Raw genomic sequence first — 10611 nt, 5'->3', positions numbered from 1 at the left:
CAGTTTTTCTATTCTTCTCCTTATGTGGTATTGCTCTTCACTAAGGGCCATGTTAGCATTCCCTGTTAAGAAGTAAGTAGCACAGAATCTCTTGCAACTGTCTAGCTAAAGGTGTAAGGTGCTTTAATTCTGTGTGTGGATATCAGTATCCAGAAGTTCAATGATAATTGTTATGGACATGAATTACTGACATGATGAGCATCAGAGATGTCTCTTAAACTTGCATAGTAATGCACATCCAACTTAAATTTGTTTTAAAACATGGTGACTCACCTGACTCTTCCATGAAGTCCTAGAAAACAGGCTTGCCACAGAGATTTCCATGGCAGCTGGATAGAGACAGATATAGGAAATGCACTTCCCCAATGGAGCTGATCCACAGTTGCTGTGGTACCTGTGAATCTTCTCACTCACACTTACTTGCTTCCAAAATCCCCCTGTGTACTGAGACAGATGGAATTGCAGCTTGGGCACCTGAAAAGACAGCACATCCTTGCTGTCTCCCACAACACAGCAGGAGTGTGTTCATTTCTCTATATGCAGGTCTTTCTCTAGCTGTGAATGATGAGGGTGGCATATGAAAGTATTGCTGTTACATTTACATTACAAATTCCATCAGTGATTCCTGATTGTGACATTGATTTTTAAATTTGGACTGATTAAAAGACTTGTCCTTCTTGGATTATTACCATAAAGGCTCCATACATTGCAAACAGGTCATCACATTTTAAAATGCATTTTTACCAGCTGCATTCATAGTCCATAACTACTCAAAATAATGGATGTCCCATCCTCAAAAATTTGCAAATGATCTCCTTCTTTGAACTTTGCTATCACCCAGCTATGCAGATACTTGGAAAAAATAAGGACCTGGAGCAAAAGCAACTGGTTCAAACTCCTCCAAAGGGAGGCAGAGGTGATGCTGGGAGGAAAGGGGTGGGGATGCACTTTAAAGAATTAGCCTCCTGAACTACATCTTCTTATTCCTGCTAGGAACATGATGGCCAAAATGGTGTGTGGTCTGAGTTCTGTTGCACTAACTACTACTTCTACCAATCCAAATACTAATGATGATCAAAGATGCACTTTTCCCCCTCGATATCTTTCCAAAAGATTTCTTCCTAGACATGGAGCTAGCCGGACTTATTCTGACTTCAGCCTTCTTCAGACTAGACTGCTTCAATGCATTGAACTTGTAGCTGACTATAAAGGCTACATAGAAACTTCGTTTGGTTCACCATGCAGTGGCCCACCTTCTAGTTAGGACAGATGGATGGACTGACTGAGAGCACATCACACAAATGTCCTATCAAAAGTAGATTCCTCTTGAAGGTGCTCATTTTTTAAACACAATTATGCTCATGGTAAACAAACAGAAGTTAGATTAAAAAACTTAAAATACTCTTGCTGGAAGATTCTGATGTAACACTCCTTTATTTCTTAAAATTCAGAATGATAACGCAAGAACACAAAAAGAGACAAAACAGGTTGCTCCCTAAAACAGCAGCACAACTTACTCTAGCCTGGCTACCTGCAGAACTGACTCTGGTCGCATGCAACCCTACAGAGCCCTCTGGGTTGCAGAGAGAACCAGGAAACCACTGGCACTTTATGTGATAGCTTGTAATGTTAACAGTTTCAACACACCAGAACCTTCTCCTATCCACAATCCACACTGAGGCTACAATCAGCCTCAGAGCTGCAGCTGAGAGTCTCCATAGTGGAAACTCTTGAAATCCATGGGCAGGACAGTAGGAAATCCCAGTCTGTGGAACTGTCTTCCAGTGGAGCTGGACTCCTTTCAGTAACGCCTATTTTTATATATTGAATTTATTTTACACTTTTGATTTTTGGTGTGCTGTACATTTTCATCTCTAGGTTTCAGAGTTAACAATCCGGTTAGATGACTGGAGTAGTTCACACCCCTCAGTTATTGTTACAAGTAGTATGCAAATACCTGAAGATATTTTGGCATCAGTTTTCACTTGGTTTTCACTTTTCAAGTTTTGTTCAGAACTGAGGGCTAGAAACATACATGTGTGTTATTTAAATGGACACTGAAATATACTGGAGCACAATTCTGGGCCAAGGGTGAATTCTGCAGTGCCAAATCCATGGAGACCTGTCTGTCGTTGCTCAGATTCAGTTTCATTCTCTTTGTAAAATACTTTTTTATTGCATGTACTCAAACTTGTATTTTCTGTTACTGACAGGACTTTTTTTTCCCCTCCTGTTAGGCACTGTTAAATATTCTGGTGACAAACTGAAATAACTTCATGTTTGACTACAATGTAAAATATACACTGTATAGAACAAATTGTATATTCCCACTCATTCTGCAGAGAAGTATTGGCCAAATTTATTTCAGTTTTGTTCCAGTTTAACACAAAAGCTAATGATATTTTAATGGTATCTTGTGTATTATAAATACTAAGTTTGAAGAGTCTTGCCAGCAAAATATCAGGAGTTTAGGTACATCTACAAAGCCATAAAGATAATTTGCTTTTGATATCTGATTTATAAATAACAGAGGAAATTGGTTTTAGGCAATTTCATATCTATTTTGCAGTTCTTCAGAGAATATGAATATTTAAATTTTATGTGTTTCCTCTTTATTCATTGCAAATATTCATCTCCTATGTTTCCTGGATAGTAAGATCCTAATAAACCACCTAAATCATGCTTTGATTCTTTTAAATCATCAGATTGCTCCTTCTCATCTCCTCATGAGCCTACTCTATTTGCTATAGAAAATGAACAGATTACTGTGCATGTATTGTTGGTTGAATAGCAAAACTTGTAAAATGGAAAATTTTGCTTTTTGGTAAACATAAAGTGAATTTTTCTAACTACATGGTAGCAGTAAGGCGCTTTTTTTTTTTTTTTTTTATTATTAACATAAACACAAATCATCCTTAATATATGGTAACAGTCTCTGTCAGCAGTTTAAATAATGCCACTTAAATACATCATTGAACAAACTCCTGGTCACTTTATTCACACAAGTCACTAGGACCACCACTGAGATTTGGTGGTTAGTAGAATAAAGAACAACACAAGGACCACGAGATATTATAAAGTCAACAAATGAAAGACATCCACGCACATACCCATATCAATTTTTACCAAATTTCTATGATGTCATGAATTTTCATTGATGTCATCAACCCATCTCAATTACAGGGACTGAAAAAGAACACGTTCTGTTCTAGTCTATCTGCATGGAACTGTATTCGATGACTGTGTTTTTCTTAATTTCAGTTGTTTTACATAATTTTTGTATAGAGTTTTGCATAATCATTTTAACACAGTCATGATTTGCATTAATTAGATTATTAATATCTGTATGCTAATAACACACAACTCTATATCTCCATTTCTGGTCCCACCCCAACAGTGGAATGAACGACTCAGTGTTTGAGAGTGAGGGTGACTGGGAGTTATCTGGATTTAGCGTCAGCCAGCTAAAACTGAAGTAACACCAGAGCAAGCAATTGAAAGAACTTCTGCAGATTTTAATAACTCCCAAACCAAGAGAGAGAACTCACCATTTGTAAAATAGCTACATAATTTTGGTGTTGTATGTTAAGATCTCAGACTGCTACTTCATAAGCAGTAGCCAGGGTTTTGGTAATCTGGGTTTTGATATTTTTGTTGCTTTAGCTCTCTTTCAGGGAAATTTGGTGATTCTTATCATTACCGCCTTTACTCCATTTGTAGGGCCTAACTCTGCAACTTTATGCACCTGTAACTCGTGTTCAAGTCAGTGGAAGTTATGTGAACATAAAATTGAATGGCTTAATACTTCAATGGCTTGAAACTTCTGGACTGGAAAGCAGGTTTTCTGCTTTTTCTCTCTCAGGGCATGGCCATGTCTCTCAAAAACCGTGATAACCTAAGTGATTTATTGCAGCTTGTTGAAGCAGATTTTTGGTGGGGACTTTTGTTTTTGGTTCTCTTAATGAGTTTGTGGAGCTAAATTGTTATCAACAATTGTTAAGGAATTTTAAAAATTATAGAAATGTATACCACTAAAAAGGGGGATGAAAATAAGAGATTTAGGATAATCTCCTCTGAGAACAAAAGGCAGAATAGAAGAGACAATGATGCAAAAGCATGGATCTATCTGGAATTCCACCACCAAAAGTCGTCTTAAGAGGTGAAGTAAAAGTCATACACTGAACCAACTTCTTTACAAGCAAGTGGAATTGATATCACTGGAAAGCTCAGGTTTCTAGTTTTATTCAAATATGGTGGAATTCAGCACCCCACTTGATTGAATATTTGCAACAGATAGTGCAAGCTACACAGCAAAGATTTGAAATGATGTGCTTTGCAACCCGTTGACAAACTGTATATATTCATGGCTATGCACATATAGTCACTCCGGCAGGAAATACTTGGTGAGATACTTTTTAAGCAAGTAGTTTGCTTTGTTGCTTGGATGAAGTCCCTTTTAGTGAAACTCCAGCTCATCGTGCATGATTCTTGAGTTAACTGAATGAACAGAGTGTTGATTTGCCAACACTTTCACCCGAACCAGTTGTGACCAGGTGGAATACATGGTTCAATTGTGTAATGATTGATGACACTGATAGGCTTCTCACTTGCTTAAAAATTGTAAATGTAAGCCAGGTCTGAGTGTCTCAGTGGCACTCTCCCTGCTCAGCAGCTGAAATAGGGGCACTTTATTTGCATGGGCTTTGTATCTGCATGAGTACAATTAAGTATTTAGCATAACTTACCTAGGTGCTGAGCATAATGGGAAATGGTTAGCAGGGCTGGTTTTGGGCTACAAACCACTTTTGTGTTAACTGCTGGGATAATGAAATGTTGTCCTTCAATTGTATGAACAGATGTCAGCAAAACTGCTTAGTCTGTTATGATAAAATCTGCACTCTAAACTAAACAGAGCTCCACAAGGGTGGCAGACAGATGTTTCAGTCTGGAAAAGGTGGAGTAATCTCCTATTGGGATTGTACTGGCCCTGGCAAAGGCCCGGATGGAGTGACTCTCTCCTCCCATTTGTTAAAAGGTAGAATTAATTACTTCTCTTGGAGTCTTTTGTTTCTTGAAAGCAGGGACATTGTGTCTCAGCAGAAGGTTTTCCCAGGAGCTGAAATCACTAAGAGCTGAACCAGTAAAGGATATGGGAAACCTTGCCTGACAACTAACAGAGCTGAGTGAGCAACAGGCAACTCTGGTCGGTGGAGGGGCTGGCACAGTTGGTGCCAGCTTGGTGCAGTCAGCAGAGGGGCCGGCACAGTCAGTGCCAGTGGTCGGTGGGAGACAGGCGTGGTTGCTGCCAGCGGTGGGACTCAGCGAGGCCTGAAGGCGGTAGGAGACAGCAGCAGAGGGGGCTTGGTCAAGCCTGTGTGGGACAGGAGCAGCATAGGGGGTGGAGCCACACCCAAGAGGTGAACATTGCAACTATGACGGTCAGTACAGGGGAAAGAAGGAACGGAGAGGTGAAGGACACACCCCGTACTCTGGAATGGGTTTGGCTCATTGAGTTCATGAACTCTGCACTGTTTCTCAAACCAGTGCTGTGTTACCTCTCTTTTGCTATTAAAAGGTTTCTTTCTACACTCAGATTCTGTGCTTGCACGAGGGAAAGTATTGCCCTTTGGGGGCACCCAGGGATAGTGTGTAATTTCCCAGGTGACTGGGTGGGGGCTCGAGCCAGTTTGATGTTGTATCATTGACAGGGACCCCTAGATATAGAACCCGGCCCTTGCTGCTGCCGACTCGGTCTGGCAGAAGGGTTACATAAATATATCAATAAAACAAAGTTCAGCGTTTAATTTTAATTGCAGAAAAATGCAGATTTTTATGGGGGGTTTTTCAATCAGAGAATTTTGTTTTTTATTACAGAAAACTGGGATCCCTGATGATCATATACCATTTTTTCCAGGACCCCCCTTATTGTGGTGAAGTTCAGGCATAATTACATGACTGCAGGATCTGAACACCAAATATCATGAGTCTTGATTTAAATAGAGAGAGATTACAACACTCACTCACACACATCTACCACTCTACTGATCTTGTTTCTTAGTGGCAGGGTGAACAGGAGAATGACATGGCCATGGCTGGGAGGAGTTAGAGCATTTATCTATGCAGCATGTTCCTCTTGAAATCTATTATGATTTAAGATGCAGTAAGGGGTGTAAATTACTGCTGCTTTCTGACCTGTATACAACAGCCTCTGAGGGACTGAAAGTGAGTGTCCATGGGAGAAGGAGGCGTATGGGTTCATCCTGTCCCATTGAAGGCAGAACACTCACATTGATAATGACTGCTTTTAAGGTAAAACAGAGATCTGCAATCCCTGCTAATCCCAGTTTCTATAAACATTTCACAGAAAATTCCCTATCCTAAATTTTCACCCCTACAGGCCCCTCATTGCAGCAGGGATGATACTATAGAGGAGCAACCTTGCAAGAGACATGGAGCTCTTCTCACTGCCTCTTCTTTTTTTTTTTACCTAGAAAAAGGAGAGATTTGGCCATATATACCTCTCCGGCTACACTTTGATTAATGTGATGTCTATAAGAGCATGTGTGGATGTTAATTCTGATTAACTTTAATTGCACTGCTTGCACATGCTCAACTTTGTAAACTAATTGACCTTGTTCTTTATGATCCCTTTTGTTAAGGGTAACTGTCCAAGATTGTGATGTGTAGTGGCTCTTAACCTTTTCAGAACCATGGCTGCTGTACTGTTTTCAATGAAGCTGACCGGTGGAATCTTTGTTCCCCACCCATTGCTGCCTCTAGTTAAATCAGAGAAAGTTCTCAGAGCCAAAAGCATGGCAGATTTACACAATACATTTTGGAAATAAAATTTCCAATTGAATTTTGAATGTTTTGATTTAAATTAGAAGTTGAAAAGGGCATTCTCAGCCCAGCTACGCATAATGACCTTGTGGGCAACACATAGCCCGTGTTCTAGTCATGAAGACAAAAGAAAGGGAACACAAAGAGGAAATGAAGAAATATTAGCACATTTTTCTGGACCTCTGTTACCTCTCTTAGGGGAGACAGGAATCTTACGGTCAAGAGTCTTAGTAAGTATTCTATATTAAGAGGTCCAGGACAAAAAGAATGGATGTCTGACCATCATCCACTGACAACAGGAGATCATCCATCAGTGTCACTAAAGCTGTTTCCATCCTGTGTCCTGGTTTGAATCCAGATTGTTCAAGGCCTAGGATATTGGCTTTAGGTAGATCAGCTTGTTATTGGTCTTTGGCTGGCTAGCTTCTCTGTGATTTTATTGAGGAATTTAAGGTTTGACAGTGGGTGGTAATTGGATAGATCCCATGTATCCAAGGTAGGTTTCATCAGTGTTGGTGGGGTTAAGTGTTTTCAAGGAGAGAAGATTCATCCCTGAAAGACCCATTGGCTACTTCAGTCAGGAGAGGCAGAATTGCTCCAGACTTTCACCAAGCAGTATGGGTAGTGGTAGGGGTCAGAATCATAGGTGTTGGGTTGAGACTTCTTCTGGGATTTATAATACTTCTTCCATACTGAATGGACTAATCTCAGGGAATGATGTGGGCTGTTTGGCTGGTATAATCTGCTCCCTTCCCAGAACAAAGTAAGATAACCACAGGAGGAAAAGCAAACTACTATATTTTCTGGGATGGAGTAACATCAGACCTCCTTTTCACACAGTCACAGATTATAAATTATAACCACTTTCTAAGCCTTCCTCCTTTGTTTTAGAGTTATAGATTTATCATATAAATATGCATGCAAATCAATACAAAGTCTTTATTTTTAATAGACCTATTAAACTGTTTAACCCATCACTTTGGCAGTGCAGGAATGTAATCTCAATTGCTTTGTCCAAACAAATTTTTAATAATGAAGAAATGGGGCTTTCACTACTTCCCTCAGGAGTTTTCCATAGACTAATAGCAAATATGTATAGGTTAAATATTAGGAAAAATGATGCAACTGTTTATGTTCCATCCCATTTCATCGCTCCCTCACACTCCACTCCCTCTCTGTCCTAGAACCATGTTGCATTGTAGTTAGGGTCAGAAAAATGGTAATTTTATTTTAAAAATATCATTTTCTTATTCAACAGTTTTGCTCCTTGTGCGTATTTTAAATCACATTTGCAAAGTTTTCTGAAAAATAATAAGGTTTTACTATTTTTACTCCTGTTAGCTCTGCAGAACCAATGAAGCAAAAATGAATGTGAGTTGTTTCTGGCCCAAACAATAACAGAATTATTAACCAAGTTCCTGTGACAGAATCTTGATTATTAGGAATGTTCCATGAGCCAGAAAGAACACAACTTGACTTTCAGACCTCAGTTTGAATTTGCAAGGATGGAAGTTTGCAAAGCCATCTTTCAACTTGCTGTCTGAAAAATATGTGGTGAGGAAGACAAACATGGCACCTTACTGTGCCATTGCTAGTAACTTTTGAGTTTAACTACGCTTAAAACAATTTATCTTCTTCGCTGTTTACATGATTGTAATTGATTATAATATTCCTCCCTTCATTGTTTGTTCAAGCTATTACATATTTAATATTTAATCTTTTCTCACAAATCCAACCCTAGCCCATGAAACGATTCCTCTCTGTGTGCAGCCTACAACTGCGTTTGCTTTTTTGCTTCTATTTTCCCTCCATCGTAGTGGATTATGTCAGCTTTATGGCCCCTTTGTCACTGAAATATCACAAAAGAGTTGTAATGTTGCAGAGGATCTGGCACCTGAGTGTAAGGAATCATAGAATTGCTGACTACTCTACACTGCAGTATTTTTCATAAGTATGGGAGTTTCACCTGGTGACATTGGCCAAACTCTTTTTCCTTCCCTCAGTGTTGTCCAATAAGCTATGTACTAATTTTCTATCTTGCTGATGCCCGCTACCTACCTCAAAGATGGCTGTGTTGTAGCAATAAAGTGATGTATTTAAGTTAATTTGCTCTCCTTTACTGAATGCCACTTTTTATATTAAAATTTTAAATGTATTTTTAAAAGACTGAAGACTATAAACACCTGCTTGTATAACTGAAATGTTTGAATATGTAATGTGGTTTTGGGTCAAACACAAATCTTTTGTGATGATTCTCTGTTATACAAGGAATGGCATTTGGAATAGTGATTCATATGAAAATGCTGTCAATGTATTTTGTGTCTGCCTTCAGAATATTGAGTAAAGTTTGCTGAGGACTTTTTTCATGTATCTGCAGTTTTCTAGGGCTGTACAAACTATTAAAGGTCATGGAAACTGTCCCAATAGCCAGTTGCCTGATACTGGATAAAGTTCAGCTTGCTGCTGTTTGCAACACACACTCACTCACACACTCACTCTCTCGCTGAATCATAGAAGATTAGAGTTGGAAGGGACCTCAGGAGGTCATCTAGTCCAGTGGTTCTCAATCTTTCCAGACTATTGTACCCCTTTTAGGAGTCTGATTTGTCTTGTGTACCCTAAGTTTCACCTCACTTAAAAACTATTTGCTTACAAAATCAGACATAAAAATACAAGTGTCACAGCACACTGTTACTGAAAAATTGCTTAGTTTTTCATTTTTACCATATAATTATAAAATAAATCTATTGGAATATAAATATTGCACTTACATTTCAGTGTATAACACATAGAACAGTATAAACAAGTTATTATTTATAAAATTTTAGTTTGTACTGACTTCCCTAGTGTTTTTATGTAGCCTATTGTAAAACTAGGCAAATATCTAGATGTTGATGTACCCCCTGGAAACACTGATCTAGTCCAACCCCCTGCTCAAAGCAGGACTAACCTCAGTTAAGTCATCCCAGCCAGGGCTTTGTCAAGCCGCAGCTTAAATACTTCTAAAAATGGAGATTCTACTACCTCCCTAGGTAATCCATTCCAGTGCTTTACCAACCTCCTAGTGAAAAACCATTTCCTAATATCCAACCTAGACCTCCCCCACTGCAACTTGAGACCATTGCTCCTTGTTCTGTCATCTACTACCATTGAGAACAGCCTAGCTCCATCCACCCTGGAACCCCCTTTCAGGTAGTTAAAGGCTGCTATCAAATCCCCCCTCGTTCTTCTCTTTTGCAGACTAAACAAGCCTACTTCCCTCACCCTCTCCTCATAAGTCTTGTGCTCCAGCCCCTAATCATTTTTGTTGTCCTCCGCTGGGCAACTTGTCCACATCCTTTTTGTAGCGGGGGGCCCAAAACTGGACACGATACTCCAAATATGGCCTCACCAATGACAAATAGAGGGGAATAATCACTTCCCTCGATCTGCTGGCAATGCTCCTACTAATGCAACCCAATATGCTATTAGCCTTCTTGGCAACCAGGGCACACTGTTGACTCATATCCAGCTTTTTCTCCACTGTAACACCCAGGTCCTTTTCTGCAGAACTGCTGCCTAGCCCATCGGTCCCTAGTCTGTAGCTATGGATATCTGATTGTTGTCAAGAAGTTTGGAGGGAAGAAGCTGATATAAACAAGCTCCTCATTTCCCTTCTTACAGGAGTTATAAAAGTTGTGTGTTGTGTTCCCTAACATCTTACAAAACAGTTGTTTTGGAGTTGTATAATCTGCCTCACCTTGGGAAGCAAGTAGTCAACAGTGAAAGCAC

The sequence above is a fragment of the Emydura macquarii genome, unplaced genomic scaffold (assembly GCF_026122565.2).
Source record: "Emydura macquarii macquarii isolate MOO-44397 ecotype Brisbane River unplaced genomic scaffold, CSIRO-AGI_Emac_v2 contig_212, whole genome shotgun sequence".
Lineage (NCBI taxonomy): Eukaryota > Metazoa > Chordata > Testudines > Chelidae > Emydura > Emydura macquarii.
This window is presented reverse-complemented; position numbering follows the sequence as displayed.